The following is a 20632-nucleotide window of genomic DNA, read 5'->3' on the forward strand; positions in this document are numbered from 1 at the left end:
ATTTAGGTGTGCTCAATTACACACACCTCATGTGGCTTGCTGACTGTCCATTGTTATTGTTACAGCTTAAGAGAACTCTCAATTAATAGTTTACTTCTAACCCTGGAAGTTGACTCTATCTTGCTCTTACAGGCTTTATCTTGAGTATTGATTGCAAAGCATTATTTTACAGCCAGCTAGCCTTTCTATGTGCTGAGTTTTATATACTCTGACTCTAGCACAGTGGATATTGTCCTTTGCATTGCATGATCTTGTGCCATTTATGCTATATTGGTCAGTTACTTATCTCACTGTGGATATAGGTGATTCCTTATTGTTATCATACAGGTATTGGTGACTACAGTGTTAGTTCACCTTTCCTATACATCAGTGTTTTTTGTAGTGCTCGTGTCAGGGGTCCATGCCATATTTTAATTATTCTACACTGTTTTTTTAATGTCTATGTGTCAATTAAATAAATTGTAAATTTTCATTTTTGGTATACCTGAGTGCACTTAGCAGGTTTCTTTTTCTCTTTTTCCTCCATTACTATTGGCCCGTGAGCACCGCCGGACCTGGTAATTATACCGTTATATACCGGCTTATGGTAACTGTTCTAATTATCAGAGTGGATGCGAGGTTTCTCTTTTTTCTTTGTGTGTGTGTGTATATATATGTATATGTATATGTATATGTATATGTATATGTATATATATATGTATATGTGTGTGTGTGTGTGTGTAGCCCATGTGTCCCCCCAGACACAGATCGTGCCTCTAAGGTGTATTGAGGGCTGGCTACATGTAATTGGGTGGTGCATACCTGCTTGGAACAGGAGGGCCTGAGTCTCCCGCGTTGGTGTGGGGGATAACAGGGCCAGGCTTCTGAGGTATATGCCTCCATCTTCTTTAGCACCGGTGCAGCGCCTCCATCTTCTGGCGAGACCTATAGGAATAGGTTAAGATCCTCCCAGAAGAAGCCCTGGTCCCAGGGCGAGTGATCTTAAACTCACACAGTCTTTTGTATAAAATAGCAGCACTCTTTATTGTCCTTTCACAATGATACAGCAACACTTCATGCACAGCGGCACACAGCAGTTCATATACAGCAGTGCACTCCAAATGTGTATAGGCCTTCCCTCCTCTCCTCTCCTCTCCTCCAGACTGTACCCTAGCAGGATGGGCTGGTTAGGGGCTTCAATACCCCAACCCCCCACCGCCAGGATAGACTCTCTGGGTGAGGGTATATCTCCCCCCTCACCCCCTCAGCAGGATGAGGGGCATTGGTCCACGCACTACAGTGCTATCAGCTCTAATCAGTATGGCTGAGTGTCTTTTCTCTTGTTTCCAGCACTCTCCACTGCCACACTCCAACCAGCCTCCACTCTCCAGACTGTCACATCTTTCTCTCCACTGCAACAGACTGTCACAGAACTGAACTCTCCAACAGACTGACAGACTCTCCTGCTCCCAGGCAGAACTCTCAGACTGACAGCAACTGACTCAAACTCCCTCCAGACTGACACAGACACAACAGGAGCAGCCCACTAAATAGATACAGCCCTGCCCCTTATGATGTCACCAGGACCTCCCCTCTGTCTCAGGCCTGCTACAGAGTCAGGGGCCTACCTCTATCACTCCAGGCAGGGCTTGGTGGGGGGAAAACCCATGATTACTACTGGCGCCTGCCCTTACCAGGGCTTACTCCAGTAGGAGAAGGATTGGTAGCCCACTATTTCTTACAGGGGCTACATATATATATATATATATATATATATATATATATATATATATATATATATATATATATATATATATATATATATATAAACAAAAAGCAGCAGCCAGCACTCCAAGCAACAAATGTAAAGTCAAGGTGCATGCTCCTCCATAGAAATCAATATAGAAACCCTGTCTTCCAATAAGAGAAGGCACAAAAGCAGCAACACTCAGATATAGCAAAAAGACATGTATTAGCAGTGACCTTCCTCACCACACATCTCACTTGTGAGCACATTCACGTGTCTTAGACAGGTCTGCAACTCTGCCTTTCACCTTTATCTCCTAACATACAGTGCTTCCACTGCAGCAAGGGATTCTGGGAAAATACACGCAAATGGGCACACAAAGTGTCACCTGTTGCCTGAAATCCATTTTTACATTTATTTATTTATTTATTTATAAAATATTTTACCAGGAAGTAATACATTGAGAGTTACCTCTCGTTTTCAAGTATGTCCTGGGCACAGAGTAAAACAAATAATACTTGGTTACAAATACAGTTACATAAATGAACAGTTAGTAAGAGAGCAAAGTCCTTGGCGCACTATCAAGTGCATGAACCTGATAAATTAGTCCTCTTTGTTGAAGAACTGGTTGGAAAATGTCCACAGTCTAACTTCCTGGTTTTCTTCTGAAGTTTGTTGATCTGCAATCAAAGAGAACAGGAAACCATTGCGCAGTATCTCATGTGTATTGAAGCCTCATTCACACAGCTGCTAGATACTTACATCTAGATGGGTGAATGCAGGCCTTGAAAGGTATCTTTAAACCGGAGATTGATATCTGTCACCGGGTTCCCCACTGGTGTTGCTCCCGCTCCATAGATGGCCGGTCCGCCCAATGGTACACAAAAGATAAAAGGCCCAATAGTGTGGTACAGTACAATTTAATAAAACAAAAAAAAGACCAACATAAAATGCACTCACATGCTAGATGATCTAACTGCACGATTTACAATGTGCCGTCCGCAAGCATGAGGGGCTGAACCGTGATGTGCGTGGAGGCTGGATCCTGCGTGTATCTCCTCCTCGCGGCCGCAAATCGGAGCGCCAGGTCCACCTCAGATGTCGTCACCTCAAACAGCAACCTCCTCAGCTGGTACTAGCACGTATAGAACTAAGTCTCTCGATGTTCTTGTAGCAGTAATCTACTTCAGCATTTCAGTCCTATCTATTGACCAGCTAGATAGGACTGAAATGCTGAAGTAGATTACTGCTACAAGAACATCGAGAGACTTAGTTCTATACGTGCTAGTACCAGCTGAGGAGGTTGCTGTTTGAGGTGACGACATCTGAGGTGGACCTGGCGCTCCGATTTGCGGCCGCGAGGAGGAGATACACGCAGGATCCAGCCTCCACGCACATCACGGTTCAGCCCCTCATGCTTGCGGACGGCACATTGTAAATCGTGCAGTTAGATCATCTAGCATGTGAGTGCATTTTATGTTGGTCTTTTTATTGTTTTATTAAATTGTACTGTACCACACTATTGGGCCTTTTATCTTTTGTGTACCATTGGGCGGACCGGCCATCTATGGAGCGGGAGCAACACCAGTGGGGAACCCGGTGACAGATATCAATCTCCGGTTTAAAGATACCTTTCAAGGCCTGCATTCACCCATCTAGATGTAAGTATCTAGCAGCTGTGTGAATGAGGCTTCAATACACATGAGATACTGCGCAATGGTTTCCTGTTCTCTTTGATTGCAGATCAACAAACTTCAGAAGAAAACCAGGAAGTTAGACTGTGGACATTTTCCAACCAGTTCTTCAACAAAGAGGACTAATTTATCAGGTTCATGCACTTGATAGTGCGCCAAGGACTTTGCTCTCTTACTAACATTTCGGTTTACAGCTATATGGAATAGCTTGTTTATAGTCCTGGGCAGCCCATTCCTATACCCTCCCCTAATCTGATGGTGTGGGGTCTATATCATATAGTGGTTATCCTTAATACGTTTAACACATTTATATTGTCACATTATTTTAATTTTTATTTCACTTGTTGTATATACTAATTCACTATACACACAATTCACAAATAGGTTGAGCGCTTGGTTGTAGTTTAGTTTCTCTTTTCACATAAATGAACAGGGTATACATTATATACAAGACATTGCATGTACAGTTAAAGAAAATATATATTATGGGCGTATGAAACAGTTACAGACCAGATTAAAATGTGAGACAGCCTTAGATTTGAAAGAACCCTTATAAGCAAATGTCTGCTGTTCACACAGCTTTTTAGCTCAGCGTGGGATTAGATGCAAAGCCAGTCAAACCACTCACAGACAGCAATTGTGACCTTTTGGGTCTTATCAGTGGGAGGTTGGTTGTACTGGCTTTGCAATTTCCTAGGCTGGGTAGGTTAAATATAACATGTATTAATATAACATATATAAATATAACATTCAAAACAATACCTACACTTAATACTTCCAAGGGAGATACTGTACAAGAAATCTAAGCATTCAGAATTAAATTAGGAAATAATTTGTTGTTTCAGAATTCCAGCAGATGGTGCACATGAGTCATAAATACTGTATGTACAGTATTCACAGAGAGAGCTAGAGAGAGAAAGAGAGAGAGAGAGAGAGAGAGAGAGATAGCTGTGGTTCTTATAAGACAGAGGAAGAGGGATCTGCAGAGCAGGCTGAGAAAAACTGGTGAAAGACAAGCTCATAAAATACAGGGGTATAACATTTCTGTTCTATCAAAACAGGCTGACTGCACTGACTGAAAAAATTAGCAAACCTCACCCCTTTCACATACCAGGTAAGAATAAGAGGCTTTAAAAAAGTTTTACTTAATAATAGAAAGTTACAGCTAGTTATCTAACTCATGTGAAAAATGATGGTCAGTGGTAACTTACAGTATTTCATTCTGTTCAATATATTTCTAGCATTTGCATACAGAAAATGTGTGTTTGATGATTTTTATTGATGTTTCTCATCACTTTGAGATGCGCGCAAATATTTTCTTCGTGACATATGAATGCTCTTCAAAATATTATTTGTAATGCTCTGATTTCGTTGGTATCTAAGTTTTATATGCAAATAGTTCTTCTCAACAATGACAGGTGCCACATTTAAGAATGTTCTTAGAGTTTTCAGCAAATGACATGAATATTTTACTTACAAAATGTATTCCTGTTTACATGATGAACTCATGCACAACTTGTAAATAATTTGAATGCAGACAGTAGTGTGATTTGTCAATTATTGTATTAGAGCAATTATGCACACTAACAGTCTCTTCCATGCTTGTTTTGTAGACCAGTAATTTAGTTACTTGGCCAAGTTTATTGGCAGAAGTGAAAGTACTGCAACTATAATATAATCATCAACAATGTGGAAGACAAGTGTCAACATCTTGTTTTATCTCATTGCTGCTTTTTGGTTAATGCTGCCAGAGAAATACAATTTCAATGATGTATGCATTTTTGTGTCTTTGGGGCATTTTCAAACATAACTATTTGATATCCCATTGCGGACTCAGTTTGAACATGTTTAGTATCATGGAATGTCAAATAACTATTTTGTATATAGTTCATATTGGGTTGTTTATCACAGATATCACAAATATTTCAACAATGATCAAGATACCACAATAATGGTATGAATTAACATGATTGGTACAGAGAATCATAATGTAATGTATGACTATGGATAAATGCATGACAACTTTTTGCCATAGAGTAGTGGAAAGAGGGAAATGTTCATGGTACAGTAGTTCACTTGGAACTTATAAATGGATAAAGAAAAGTGACATATGAATTTATAATCCATTATGATGGATTCCATTCCAAGCAAGAGAGAGAAGGGTATAGGTTATAGGTTTTTAGTCATAAGGATTTGAGTGAGTGGTTTCATGTAACATGGGGATACTAGAGGGAAATTCCCTGGATCACTTTGTCTTAAGTGGTCTTGCTTCGGAAAAAGATATACTGTAGATGCATGTAATTTCTAAAGCATTTTCACTTTCGCATTTACAGTATGGGTGCAATCCTCTTTGTTATTTTAGTATACATTGTGTTTATTTTGCAAAGCCCACCTGTCATTTCAGGGTGAAGTGGGTTATTACTAAGCTTTATCTAATAAGCTACAAAAAATCATATATTTATTATGCTGTGCTACGCAATTAGACACCTTCCAACATGGCTTAGAAAATATTTTTTACAGCCCATTCAAGTGAGTATGGCATAAGGGGTCTTAGTAAATATGGCCTTTAGCTGGGAGGACAAGTAATAGGTTGAACTCCACTGGAACGATACAGGTCGCAGAACCCAATGCAGGTTGCAGGACCTGGCATGGAACAGAACCAGCAGTTTTGGAGGGTAATGCTGCACACCACAAAATAAATTCAAAGGTTGATACAAATACTGGTGCTCCTGGTTCAGGAATCTCTGCGTGGTACCCCCAGTTTCATGTATGAAAGGAAGAACCTAAGCACTACGGATTTCTGCTATAAAAGTGATTTAATGAAAGCCAGTGGTTGACGTTTCGGCCTCAAGGGCCTTTCTCAAAAGCAAGTGGCATAATGGAACAGAACCAGTTGCAGGTGATGATCACTTAGTAAATATTGTCCTTTACGGCTCATTGACTTGAAGTCCTAAAGGTGTCTTAGGTGTCTGAATATCTTATCTTATCTGAATATCTCACATATGTACATTTTTTAATAACATTCAGTTTATAACATAATTTAGTGGAACTTACAGTCTGCATTTTTTTTATTTTGTATGGTGCTTTTTTTTAAATTACCATAAGAACCAAATGGGACTTAAACCTCTCTTCAGGGGCCATAAACCAGTGCCAGCTTCTGAGGAAACCACCCAACATTCTATTAACATGCAAATTAGGGGCATTCCCATGCTCTGTAGAGTTTACAATCTATGTTTTTGGTGCCTGAGGCACAAGGAGATAAAGTGACTTGCCCAAAGTCACTAGGAGCCGACACCAGGAATTGAACCAGGTTTCAAACTCAGTGCCAGTCAGTGTCTTTACTCACTGAGCCACTCCTTCAGCCAGAATCCCTGATGTAAACTGAAATAATAATCAATATTTATTTGACGGTGTTTGGCAAGACCTTTAAGGCAACAATAATGTCAGTGGAGATCATTCTCATAGTGCAAGAATATTTCATGACTGAAAACCATTCAAGGGCTTTATATGACATTGTTAAAGTCAGCAAAATGTCCTCCTCATATTAATTTGAATGCTAAGCCTGACTAGGGCAGTGCACATAGAATATTATGCAACTCTTCTGAAAAAGTGTGGAAAAATTTGGTAATGAATTAATTGATGGTAAATGGAATTGGCTCTCTCCTTTAGAAAATATTATTCTTAAATAAATATTCCTACTTGAAGCATACGCACTAGCAATCATTATATTGTTTATAATATACATATAATATATAAAAATAAACTTTAGGTCATCTATTAACCACACTTTCTAATTTGTCCAACTTACATTATGCACATTAATGACTTGGCAGTCACCAGAAATTTGAACAAGTTGAATAGCTAAAACATTAAAATAAATACAATTTAGAACAAATTTAACCTGTAATAGATTTGACTATGCCTCAGGAAGGAACTCAAATTATCCAGCAGTGGTATTATTGGCCAATTCATGCCTTGTTCTCTGGGGATTTCTAATTGCCTAAAACAAAATGGTTTTCCGCCAAGGGGATAGATCCACAGAAGGCCATTAAATATTTATTGATCCACTACATTGGGTTAACAGGATGCTAACTCATAACAGACATCCCCAAGGAACCTCACCTTCACCTGAAAAATAGCAAATTTCTAACTTGTAACGGATGCCTGGCTTAAACACAAGACAGAAAAAAAGAAGGTGTATAATAAGCGCTAAATAATTATAAGTGATATACCTTTAAAATATGCCCCTCAATGGTAGGCTAGGCTGCCTGGTGACAATACTGATAATACAAATCAGAATATAGGGTACAAACAAAAAGAGAAACCGGCGCCTTACAAGTCCGATCCTGTGAATTGGAAGTCCAATAGTGAAGAAAAGTGTCCCAATAATATAGACCCATTCCGATCCTTGAGTCCCAAATGGTCTAATGTGGCTTCCGCCATGGGTTTCGTGATATCTGGAAAAAACACAAACAAAATTATAGTGCAATATGCCAACAAATGTTGCCCTAAGACTGACACACATACAGATACAAACAAATCACGTATACAACAAATAAGACAAACAATACGAGACAAGACACTACCCAACAAATATGACAAACAATAGCAAGGCTGAAATTAATAAAAGCTAATTTAATAAGAGATAAAACAACATAAAATAGTGAATATGCGGATGACTGAGAGACCGCCGGTCCGGAGGGTCTAAAACCAGGACCCTACTCACAGAAATGTATAAGTAAGCAGGCGGTAAATGCTCTCCCTCCGGTCACACAGTGGAGCGCTTCTTGAATACACTCCAGTGGTTCACGCGTCTCTGGGGCGGATGCTCCGTCACTGGGGGGCGGACCTTGCGGTTGAATACTCCTTCCGTCTCTGACTCGCGTCTGCCCCCCACCCACCAAATGCATATTACCCCCCCCCATAATGCATATAAAAAAAATAACCCCCAAATACATAGAAAGATAGTTTTGAAATAGTTTAGACTGGTGGTAGCTTTCAGAGTCTTGGGTAGATTGTTCCAGAAGTGCATGGTCAGAGAAGGAGGAGCGACCAGATTCTTTGTTGAACCTTGGGACCGTGAAGAATCTTCTGGAGTCAGATCTCAGGTGATTAGAGCTGCATTTGGTAGAGGTGAGTAGCTTGTTCAGATAGGTGGGTAGCTTGGCTTGAAAGTATTTTAAGGTAAGGCAGGAAAGATGAACTTTGTGCCTAGACCCAAGTGATAGCTAATCTAGTTCTTTGAGCGTTTTGCAGTGATGTGTGTTGTAGTTACATTGTAGAACAAAGCTGCAAATTGAGTTATAGAGGATGTCTAGTTTGCTACAGTAGCGGCAGCTTTTATTTGAAGTAATGCCGCCAGCCGGATGCGTGTGCGAAGCGTGGAGATGCAGCACGTTGCGGCGCACTGTGACGTCACAGTCACGGGCGCGCCCGGCTTCCCCGGGCTTCCCCGACACCCCTGGAGATTAAAGTAAGGTAAGCGGGGGTGCGGGGAAGCAGAGGGGCAGAGCAGGAGCCGGGTTCGGGGTCGGGAAGGGGGGGTAAATTGCGCGCGAAGTGGAGGGGGGGTGCGTGGGGGAAACACGGTGGCGCGCGGTTTTGACTGGCGGCAGCCGGAGTAGATCCCGGCATGCCGCCGGCATTACTTCAAATAAAAGCTGCTGCTACTGTATGTTGAGTTTGGGGTGCTGTACCATATACTATGTGCCCACAGTTTATAATTGGTATTTATATCTACTGTGTGATGCACTTTCTGACCCGCTGGGGAGGAATTGTTCCTATAAAGTATACCTAGTTTGGCATATGTTTTGGATGTCAGGATATCAATGTGCAACCCAAATGTAAAATGGGAGTCAAACCATATGCCATGATATTTCAAACTAGTGACAGGGGCTAGCATCGTATTAGGGTTGGTTCTGATCTGTTGCTCCATCATTGGTAGTTTTAGAAGTTTAGCCTTGGTCTCAAATACCATTGTTACAGTCTTGTCAGTGTTTCAAAACAAACAGTTTTGGGAAATCCAGTTTTCAAGAAAAATCAGATTGAAGTATGTGTCCAAGGTCAGAGAGGCTATGGCTGTGTGCACATAAGATTGTGCCATCCGCATACATGTGCATTGAGGCTGCCTTACAAGCTGTAGATAGATCATTAATGAAGACTGAACAGAGCCTTAACTGCACAGGTAACATCCATGGGGTTGGAGTTAGAGAGATACATATTGGGATACCTGATGAGAGTGAAACCAGTTTAAAGCGTTTTTCCCTATACCAAAACACAGGAGCTTGTTCAAAAAGATAACGGTATCAAAATCTTTTGCAAAATCTAGGAATATTGCATCAGTTCCTTTTCACACTGAATCTCATTGCAAACTTTTACGAGGGTAGTTTCTGGGGAGTGTTTTGGGCGAAAGCTAGATTAGAGTTTGCTAAGGAGTTTTGTCTTGTATTCTCTCACTTGCTTGGTTTTCTCCCCTCCTATTCTCTCCAAGACCCACTACAATCTGGCTTCCGCACGGCTCACTCCGCTGAAACAGCCATCACTAAAATAATGAATGACCTACATGCTGCCAAAGACAAAGGTTAATCCTGGATCTCCTCTTTCAGTGTCTCTTTTGCCAACACCTCCTCCACTATCGATCTCTCTGTGGGGCTACCCCACAGCTCTGTCATGGAACCTCTTATCTTTACATACCCTCTCTAGGTGACCTAATCCCATCTCTTGGGTTCAAATATCACCTCTATGCTGATGACACACAAATTTACTTCAGCCCCTGACCTTGCACCTGCTGTACAGACCAAAGTTTCTGAATGTCTCTCTGCTATATCATCTTGGATGGCCCTGCGCCAACTTAAAATGTCAAAAATGAAGCTCCTCATATTTCCTCCCAAACCTGGCCCTATTACCTCCTTCTACATTACTGTTGGAAGTACTATCATACACCCAGTAGCCCATGCACGCTGCCTAGGGGTCACACTCGACTCCGCTCTCACATTATCTCCTCAGATTCAAAAGGTTGCTAAAACCTGTCGTTTTTTCCTCCGCAATATTACAAAGATACGCCCTTTCCTTTGTTGCACTACTGCTAAAACTCTGGCACAGGCCCTCATTCTCTCCCGTCCCGACTACTGTAACCTCCTGCTGTCCAGCCTTCCTGCCTCTCACCTGTCTCCCTTATAATGTATCCTTAACACTGCTGCCACTCTACTCTTTCCTAAATCTGTCTCAACATTTCCCCTGCTGAAATCCATCTCCTGGCTTACTATCAAATCCCAGATCACACTCTCAATTCTCCTCCTTACTTTTAAAGCTTTACACTCTTCTGCTCCTTCTAACATTACAGCCCTAATTTCTCGCTATGCACCATCCCGACTCTTGCGTTCTGCTCAAGGATGTCTTGTCTCTACCCCTTTTGTGCCTATAGCCCACTCTCGTCTTAAACCTTTCTCACACCTCTGGAATGCCTTTCCCCTCAATACCCGACTAGCACCCTCTCTATCCACCTTTAAAACCCATCTTAAAAACACACCTCATTTATTGAAGCATACAGTATGAGTAGCTTTGTGGCTGATACTTTACACCTCATACATAGACCTTGACCCCTTAACGACGCACTTACCAAAACACCTTCCTACTGTCTCTGTACGTTCTTCCTACTTACCAATTAGATTGTGAGCTCTTCGGGGCAGGGACTCCTTTTCCTAAGTGTCACTTTTATGTCTGAAGCACTTCTCATCATGTATTATTTGTATTAATTTCTATTTATATGATTGTTGCATGTATTACTGATGTGAAACGCTACCTACATTAATGATGCTATATAAATACAAATATACATACAGTAATTGCTTCATTAGGAGTGGACACATTTTGCCATGACTTTGGATAGTATTGGAAGAAGAGAAATTGGCATATACTGTAGTTTGCGAATGATTAGGGTCAAATTAAAATAACGAGAGTACTATATCTAGTTATGGAGGTCACAACTCTTTAAGGAAAAGGACCTCACAATTTACCCTCTTGATGATTATGAATAAAGGAGAACAAAAGTTTCTCTCAATGGAGATGCTATGAAGGGAGATATTTTTAGGTGGATGCCTGTGTACGGTTTCATATTGGAATTTATGAGCACAAACACATTTCAATATAAAATTTTACAGCATGGTGCTAATTTTAATCACACATATCAAATATGGCATTAGCAATCTAATATGCTATAATTAAAAATAATCTACTTATTGGCCTTGGCCTGCTGTCAGCACCAGTGTATCTGTGCATATTAATAATTAATGTTATTTTTTTATATTCTCTTGATTAGAATACAATTACAAATATTCAAAAAAAATATTGACAATGCAATGCAAAATACTGTCCATGTGAAGCTTTTTTTTACACAATATTTATTTATTTATAAAATATTTTACTAGGAAGTAATACGTTGAGAATTACCCCTCGTTTTCAAGTATGTCCTGGGCATATATGCCATTATAATTTGTTAATGGAACGCATTATTTCATGAGCCACGTGTTCAATTTTGGCTTCTGGAATATGTCGCCAAACAGCTTGTTTACAATTTGAACATATTACTGATAGTGAAAAGCCACTGGCTTCCTTCCAGGATATCTTAGTATAATGGGGTGAAAATAAAATGTAAAGGACAGTAAAATACTGCACACAAGGAATGTGTTCGCAAGCTTAAGTAGTAGTTTGTGTAATTTAGTATTGTGTTCTCATACCATAGACACTGTTTAAAAAATACTTCTCTAATGCACAAACAAAAACTTACCTTCAGGTTATTTAATAGCTTTTGTTAAACACAAATAATATAAATACTTGTACAGAGCTTGTATATTTTATAATATTCTAGCCATATAGCCCCTGGCTACCAAAATCCTCTGCCCTGGTACCAGTGCAGGCAGTGTTAGGGTTAATCCCTTGTATTCAAGCTGCAGTGAGTAAATCCCCAGTAGTTACAGGGGGGGTGGGCCCATGGCCAAGGTGCTGCCCACTTACCGGGGCTAAGACCTGGAACCCTCCCCTGGTATAAAAAAGGAGCTGCAGCTTAAATTTAGCCATCACAAATAGAGAAGTGAATCTCACAAAATCAGTGCATCAGAGTTAAGATACATTTCTTGCATACACATGCGTGATAAATCTCTAATTGGAGAGTGGACACATAAACCAGTGAGTTAGAAGGTAAGCTTGATTGCAGGGCTCATTAAAGGGTTAAAGAAATGCCTTCTGTGGAGTAATTAAAGAAACAGCAGCCGTAATCTGCGAAAAACTACTGTGTATCCTATGAATAGGCAAATTCCCCTAGAGCATACTGTATAAGTTCCTCTTCATGTATAAGAATTGAAGTACTCAAATTTCTGGTTGTTGCTGTCCTTTGAAGCGTGCATCCAGTCAATAGATAAATAATCCAGAAGCAGGAAAAAACAGAGCACAGCATTTCCAAAAAATCTGGGACTTAGGCAAGATATGCAGTTAAAAAAATACTTTTATTGCTTGGCAGAAATCATGGTGGTATACAGTGCAACCTCTGACCGATTTCGCGCTAAAAATAGCGCTTTATCAAAGAGTGTCAGCTCAAATGTAGTTGTTCTTGAGCCAGGGATCTGGTTCCTGTCCTTCCCTCCCTCCCTCAGGGGAGTGGGAACTGATTCCACTTATCCCATCAAGGGGTAAGGGAGCTAAGGAGAGGCTCTTGGGGCCTCAAACCCCCTGGGTTTGCTCTAGGGACCTGGAGACTATACAGTAGAGGGAACGCTTATTCTAACAAAAACCAGTGGCAATTCCCCAAAAGACCCAGGTACACCCAGGTACATTCTGAATACATGCCTTAAACTTTCCTTAAACTAGCCCCAGCATTTCTGCATTGATTAATGGCCTATCAGATTAACAGCGGGGGGTCCCTGGCAGTCCCATTCAAACTGAATTGGACTGCCAGGGATCCCTGCTGTGTTAATCCTATGGGTCGTTAGTCAATACAGAAATGACTTAAACGTGCCTCAAACTAGCCCAGAACATACCCAGCACATACCCAGAATGTAACCCAGCTAGTTTACAGCAAATGTTAGAATAAACGTTGCCTCTACTGTATATATGACCAATAAAGATACTACTGTTTTATGCCTGCCTGAGTCTGAGTTATTTAGGGGGAAGAAGAGAGTTTTCTGCAGGGACTACTCCTATCTATGATAGGCCCTTGGAGGATGGAGGCACTGCATCGAAGAGATAGAAGAGAAACACCAAAAGCCTGACCTGTTGATCCCTAATACCACCGGCGGATGCCCAGAGCTCCAAAGAACCTACAGATGAGCACCACACAACACCAGGTAGCAGATAAATCTCCCTTGGGGGGGAAGAGGAAGAGGTGCTACATTTGGAGGCGCTGCTGAGATAGCGAACAGGCAGGCTTTTGCAGTATTGAGAACGAGAATTTGATCTTCACTATGACAAGCTGAGAGGTGCTTGAAAAACACCATATCAGGGCCAGCTGCTCTAGGGATCATGTGTGGTATGTCAGGGGGACACTAGGGATCCAAGGGACTGACACGCCTGGAAGGGAGCTGCAGCATGGAGACCCGAAATAGTTCTAAGAGATGCACGTGTGTGGTATCCCAGGGGGCTCTCGGAATCGAAGGGACTGTACCCACCGGAAGGGAGCTGCAGTGCGTGCAATAGTGGTTCCCGGCAAAATGAGAGAACCGCGTGGTAAGCTATGCAAGATGTAAGCTTCTATTTTTCAAAAATGTGCCTGTCTTGGCGCGTAAGCTGAAGCTGTGCCCATATTTAGTGCCTGGACTGTTGGATCCACCAAGGGGAGTTGTCACTGATCGGAGTGACACCACCAGGGGCGTAGCTGGATGCAGCTTCCGCACCCTGCAGATGCACGTGGTGACTGAAAGAGTAGGACCTACACTAGGCTTGCTCCCTGTTCCAGTACATATTATGGCTCAACAAGTTGCTACCCAATACGTGCTACCAAGAGGACTCCTACTGGTGAACACAAATGGGAAGGACTTTCTCCAATGTGTCTGCTCGCTATGTGATTGCCCTGGTGGGGAATTGGAAGTCAAGTCCCGCTGTAGGAAGTGTAGAGTACCGTACCTCCAACCACAGATGCCGCCTTAACGTGCGTCTAGCCAGAAGGACGTAAAGGGGCTTCTATGACCTAATCTGTGAGCTACTAAAGCTCATGGAGGATGCCTCTCTGAGAGAAGAGCAGAGATGTCTGATGGCTCTCTATGACCTGTGTCATGTAGACTGGCGTTGTCTGGACGTGGGATACTGCCAGGACTATGGCCTACGGAATGCTGAATTGGGAGCGGGCTCTCTGGAAGCTGAAGCTAAGAGGGAACCGTGGTGTTCCCAATTCGGAATTTAGCTGTGAATATGAGTGGGAATTGCCTGCCGAGGTGATCGAGAAGATAGACCCTTTTCACCATCCCATGTGGTGCAAGAGCAGGCTCACTACTCACAAGCCGCTGCCAGCTATATGGTGATGTCCTAGCGGTCCTCTTCTTCCAATTTGCCGACTGATCCATCACCTGTGTCTTCGGTGATGAGTGTGGCGTCCTGTCAGAAGTGCTGAACCAAGTACCCATCTCTGTTGGCTGAAATCGAGGCTGGAGGCTCCATCGCCGTACTCCTGCCTGAGTGTCACCACATCATCTCCGAAGTGGTGAGAAAGGCCACCTTGTGCGAGAGGGAGCTTCGCCAACTGTCCGTGACAACATCTGATGCAATACCACCCAAGCGGAAGATATCTGCCGCTGTGGAGGATCTTAGTGAGGCGTCAGAGGTGCCTGCCCCCTGCCGGGAGATCCACGAGACTGCATAAGCCGAGCAGAGTTATGAGGATGTATCCGATCTACAGGTTCCCATGGATAAACAGCCCCGGTTAACGACGAGGGTGCTTCAGCCCAACTGGTTCCCGTCGTGGAGGTACTGGCCAGTACTTTTTCTGCAGATGCCACCACCCTTCCGGTGCAACTGGAAGTCATCATCGAGGATTCGTCCGCCGGGGCGGATACAGAAGCAGTGACCTCCGCTCCAGTGAGTAAGGCTGTTGTCATCATTTATTTGCTGCAGTGCTGTGCTCGTGACAAGGCCCGTCAGCGTAAGGTGACCGAGGACCTAACTGGCCACAAGGTACTTGCGTAAATGAGCCGTGGTCGCCGCAAAATATCTGTGACATTGGGACACATTTCTGGGCTTAAGGCCCCATCAGACACTGATATTACCTCAAAACCTGGACAGGACAATAAAGTGTGGGATAGGTTTGATGATGATGTGCCCAGGGGAATGTCATATTATTTTATGTCCTCTAGAGAGGGGTCATGTAAATCTGTTGTTTCTAGACCATCATCCACTAAGGGTTCTGTGAATGGGAATGTGCTCTTGTGACTAGTCCTAATGGGGGAGGTTGTACACTGGTGGGATCCACTATTCCAGGCGTACGTGCCACATATGAATAGAACCAGGTTCTTGCTAATGAATGCTGATACAGTGGATCAGTGGTGGGAATAGGGGGAGTTTACCCGTGTGGAAACAGCAGAGATCCGTAGAAATCATAGCAGAGATATAACCCTAGGAATGACATCACCTTCAGGCCTATCTATGATAGGCTCTTGAAGGATGGAGGCGCTGCACCAAAGAGATAGAAGAGAAACACAAAAAGCCTGACCTGTTGATCCCCAATATCACCGGCGGATGCTCAGAGCTCCTAAGAACCTACAGGTGAGCACCACACAACACCAGGTAGTGGACAAATCTCCCTGGGGAGAGGGGGACACAGGTGCTACAATATTCAATTCCTTTTTGCTTTAAATGTATTTCCACAAGCCTAACTATTCAAAATGCTACATTAAATAAAATGCAAAACATTTAAGAACGAGAGATTAAAAAGAAAATTGTACGAGATCATGAACCAAGTCAGTAGGCTTAGCCAATATCGCATTTAGATTTTGCCCAATTTATTTATTTTGCAAAAATTTTAAAGTTGCAATTCACTTAATGCTGAGAATATAAATAGGGTTCTTCTTCTTTTGGGAGGGAGCTCAGGTTAGAGAGGGAATGCACACAGTACAGATGGTGATCTGCTGAATGATCAATCACACTTTGTGAATTATAATAAAATAATAATGTCTAATAGTGTTAAAAGAAAATATTAGCATGGAGACCGCACCTGGAAAAGACTAAAGGGGGGGGGGGGGGCTAAAGAAAAAAGTAGTAGCTGTAACCAAATCAGCAGTAACAGTATGTGACCCCCAGGAACAGCCTCCTACTACAAAACCCGCACACAAAAAAAAAAAAGAAAGGCAGATTTTTGTCAAAATCATTATCTTCCTCATCACTATGCTAGAAGAAAAAAATTACTACATCCAGGGTGGAAAAGGTTCTCTTTAAAAAAAACATATTGTTGGCATGACTAGAAGTGGCTTACAGAGAGAAGCCATAAATGCCAAAATGAGCACCCATGTTCTGATTGAGAGGGAAGAGAAAAAAAGAAGAAGGAGTAGTATTTTTCTAATACAGTCACAGTGCTTGGCCACAATGGGTGGTTGGAGTGACTGTGGGTGAGGGACAATAGCCATGAGTGCAGGCTATTGGGATGCTTGGTTTGAGGGGCGAGTTTTAAGGTTAGTCAGTATTAAATCAAAATGTTAACACCATTTACAGTGGAAGAAATGGCAGGGAGGCGTGGCTGAGAGCAGGTGTGTATGTCTGGGTTCAGGCATAGGGGAGATCCCCAGCAGCAGGAAGGAGTAGGTAAAAGGTGTGAATAGAGGATTTGTGTGGGTGCTTTTTATTGAGGAGTAAAAAAGTTGTTGGGAGAGAGGTATATACATAATGGTGAGTCTATGGGCACACGCATAGGTTTTGGGAGGAGAGATGAAGAAATGTAGATAGGAAGGGTGTGGGGAAGTTGGAGAGAACAGAAACGTTCACAAAAGAGTGCGGAAACAGTAAACAGAAAAAGCAATAGGGAGGGCATAGTGAGATGCAGGACGAGAGACTTCCCAGTTATTGGAGGATAAGAAGAGTACAAATAATCACAGCATTTAGAAACTCAAGTTCTCACAGTTGCAAAGTTGTTGTTGTTGTGGTGCAGAGTCCAGATTTTCTTGGAATGTTCACCTCCAATTTCAACTCCAAAATGAACTCCACAGACCCTTTATGTTACACACAGCCAACGATGTGATCTGTGGTGGTGATGATGAGGATGAGCAGTCAATAACTTTGTGAGCAGTGGGCATCAATGGCTAGATTTGGGTGATTTTATTGACTTTTGTCTGTCTGAGATCCATATGGAGGCCCACTTTCTTATTTGTTTCAGTGTGTTCTCTGATATGTTGCGGAAGATCTTCTGGGCTTGTGGTGAATATAGCAATGTCATCTGCAAATCGTAGGTGACTTGAGTACTCACCATTGATTTTGTTCCTTTTTTTTACCAATTCAGTAATTCTTCAACTGTTGCTGTGAAAAGCTTTCATGACATGGTGCCTCTGTTGCATTCCCTGGAAGATTGTTATCTTGCATGTAATCTTATGGTTGATGAGGTATTCTTGTAATATTCCCCTCCATTATCAATGTACGCTTGTTCAACACCTTGTCTTCGTAATGTCTTTAAAACTGCTGAGCCCGAGACAGAATCATATGTTTTGTTGTAATCTACGAAACCTAAGCGGAGTGGTACTGTAACATGTATTCATTACTTCAGGAAATCCCTTCTTGTACAACTTGGATGTGTTTGTCACAGGAGATCAGGACAATTACATGGAATCGCAATTGTCACGGGAGACCAGGTTTATTGTATAAACAAGATAATGAAATAAATTGTAGTTTATTCACAGAAATAGGCATACACACAGTGGAACAGAAAACACAGACGGAAAGAACATTTACTGGGGGTCTGGGGTAGAAAATTAGACTGTTCTAGGTGCAGGGAACTGTAAATAAGAGTTTTACCCGGACCGGTACTTAGCCCGAAATCCTCTTGTTCCCAAACAGTCGTGAATTTCCACACGCCACAGCTCCCTTTTCTGCTGAGAACTTGGACTCCTTTTGACCAGGCGTCAGTACCAAACTCTTGGTACTAAAATCGGCTTGCAATCCCAGCCACGACCGCTACATTCGATTATTAGAACTTGGCCGCCAGAAGTGGGGCAGACTTTTCTGAAGCCGGTGCTCTGCTATTCGCGCAAGAGCACTTTTGAAAAGCCTGCCCACATTTCTACTGCCGAAAATCTCAACACTGATTGGCTTAGGGATTTCATATAGTATTTCGGAGTTCATTCACAAAATAATACAGCCAATCAGAGCGTGGGAACTTTCTGAGTAGCCAATCAGAGTGAAGCTGATCTGGAAAGCCGGGTCTGCGGGAAATCTAAAATTGCCAAGGGACATGCACAAGATAGCCAGGGATGGAGGTGGCAATCTCATGCCACCCGCTGGGTCAGGCTCCTCCAACAACTCCGGACCCCTTTTACCTAGGCACATTCTGACCCAAATTTCTCCGCAACCCCCCCATACCCCTTTCCCTTGAAGCTCATGCCCTAGCGATCCCTGCTCGCTGGCATCCCTGGTAAGGTAAAAACACAGAAATCATTTGTCGCAAATTACAGGGCATATAACGTTTCTGGGCTCAAGAGCTAACACTCCTGAATCCTTATACTCAGATCAGCAGTAACCAAAACAGGGCTTGATCTTTATTAAGAGCCTGGTTACTCCCCTCACCATCACAGCAATCACAAGACAGAATGGAGGAGTTACCTAAAACAAGTTTACATCAGCCGGAGCCAACAGGACCAACACAATACAAGGTTTTAGGTTCAAACTCACCCCAATAGAGGAAACCTTGCTCGCTAGGTGCTGGGTGCTACTTTGGTAGGCTTACCCAGGATGTTTTCAACACCGAGTCTCTGGGTACCTGCTGGTTGTGTCCTGGCAAGTGTTAAAGTCCCGCTCATCTAAGCAACTGAGCCTCATTCGGGATCTGTGTCTCCAGCAAAAACCTCAGAGTAACACACCAACCTCCTTCCAGACTGAGTCTGGATCTAATCTACATAACTGTGATTGTTTGGAGTTTACATAGTTTCCCGGTCTCCATCTATAAGCATGGAAGGTCGGTGCGGATAAAACAGAGCACAGATGCTATGTACCATCCAATCATAGAGCGAGGGCTTGCACATGATGGGCCAATCAGGGCAGTGGGTGGTGACAGTTCTTTAGGACTGTCCACAGATGTGGACTTAAGAAGAGTGGGAAATTAAAACTGATAAGTGGGAACTAAGTCAGTTGGGGCTAGAACCCAGGCTTGAGTTTCTAGTTTCAGCCTGATACGCCTTGCAGAGATAGATGCCTCAGCGTCTGGGATGAACAATGGCTCCACTTTTAAAGTGACTGTTCTCCAGGCCTGCGACAACACCGCTCCGCACTCCTCCAGTGTCCCAAGCACTTCACCCAGCCCACATTTACATAGCAGATTCCTTTGTGTGCTGGCTAGCTAAGTAAAGTACCCGCCCAGCACACAAAGGAGTAATTCAAATACATTATATTATATATGCATGGGGGGAATCAACTGCAGGGGCACACAGTCAACCATTTTGGATGGCATATGATGGTACATTTAAGCCAGAAACCTGACATACATCTTAACTGGTAGGGGCACTGATCGGGCTTAACTTTTAATATGCTAGCTAGGTTGCCCCTACCATCACACCTACCCCCTTAAGACGAGTGCTCTGGGGTAGCCAGCCCGACGGGTTGGTCCCCATGGTGGAGGATAGTCTTTGCCATCTTGTTCAAGCTGGGGTTGTCCTGGTGGGACAAGCCATCTGCGTTGCCATGCTCACTGTCTATTTTGTGTGTATTGAAAAATCATACTCCTGCAGGGAAAGGTTCCAGTGTAACAGCTTCCCATTTTCCCCTGATACTCGGTGCAACCAACTCAGGAGGTTGTGGTCTGTGACCATGGTAAAGGAGCACACATAGACATAGGACAGTAACTTTTCAAGACCCAAACAATTGTTAGATTGTGGCATAGGTGACCTCTAAAGCTATCAACTTGTGGCTCATGTACTGTAGACTACAGGGTGTTGGAATGCAGTCTTGTACTCTGGAGATCAGATTACTATGTGGGGAGGCTTTTTCTGGTCAGATCTGTCAAGGGTTTTTGCAAGGGCACTGTAGTGAGGGATGAACA

At 42.7% G+C, this 20632-nt stretch overlaps 1 protein-coding gene across 1 annotated transcript in view; it reads left to right on the forward strand.

The window, feature by feature from the left end:
- Nucleotides 1–4367: 4367 nt before the first annotated feature.
- Nucleotides 4368–20632, forward strand: part of COL21A1 (collagen type XXI alpha 1 chain) — a 313124-nt gene continuing 296859 nt past the window's right edge. The window contains exon 1 of the mRNA XM_075598156.1: nt 4368–4534. The gene's annotated coding sequence lies outside the window, so the exon portion shown is untranslated. The remainder of the gene's footprint in view (nt 4535–20632) is intronic.

The sequence above is a fragment of the Ascaphus truei genome, chromosome 4 (genome assembly GCF_040206685.1).
Source record: "Ascaphus truei isolate aAscTru1 chromosome 4, aAscTru1.hap1, whole genome shotgun sequence".
Classification (NCBI taxonomy): Eukaryota; Metazoa; Chordata; class Amphibia; order Anura; family Ascaphidae; genus Ascaphus; species Ascaphus truei.